Here is a 751-nt window from a genome sequence, read left to right on the forward strand (position 1 = left end):
TTTTGTCTCACCAGCATCCCTTGCCCACAGCATGTTAGGTGAGATGTGTGTCAGCAGAGCTGTGCTGGGCGTTCAGGTCTGGATCTTCTGTTGCACTGGTACTGTGGTATGGGAGGATGGCCAGAGGAGAGGAAGTTTAGTTAGGGGGTGAAGGAAAACAGAGAACACCAGTTCGGTGGCCCCCATAAGCCGCAGACCTGGGGTACCTAGACGAAGTGAAGAGTGCAGGCATATCTTTTGCTGGAGCCACTGCCAGCTCCCAGACAAAAGTGTCATCTGTCTGATGACCTCGCTGGGCTACTCCTGAGACCTGAGAGTAGCACGTGGATTTGTGTTTTCTTCTTGCAAGTCAGGGATCATGGGAAGCTCTCCCTTGTTTCTGCAGGCCTATGTCTTTTTTGTGCTGACTGCCTAAGGTGCTCTAGAAGCCAGTCATTTCGATTTTCCTGTGTCTGGAAGAAGGGCTGAGTGGTGGAAATGGGATATGAATGTTATGTCAACAAACAGGGCCCCTCATTTCCAGGCTGTCTGGGTGAAAGAAAATAAACATCAAAGGGCTTGTGTTTGAAGTGCTATAGCCCCAGCATCTAAGGAGGGCAGCCAAAGGACATGTAACCCTGGGAAGCTGGATGGGTCCCAGGAAACCCTGAGGGAGCTGGAGCTCAGACAGAGCTGAGGCAGCGGCCGCGGGCACTCAGCTTCCCGAGGCACACGCTGACATGGACCGGTACACACTGACACGGGCCGGTAC

This window comes from Acanthisitta chloris, unplaced genomic scaffold (genome assembly GCF_000695815.1).
Source record: "Acanthisitta chloris isolate BGI_N310 unplaced genomic scaffold, ASM69581v1 scaffold25412, whole genome shotgun sequence".
Taxonomy (NCBI): domain Eukaryota; kingdom Metazoa; phylum Chordata; class Aves; order Passeriformes; family Acanthisittidae; genus Acanthisitta; species Acanthisitta chloris.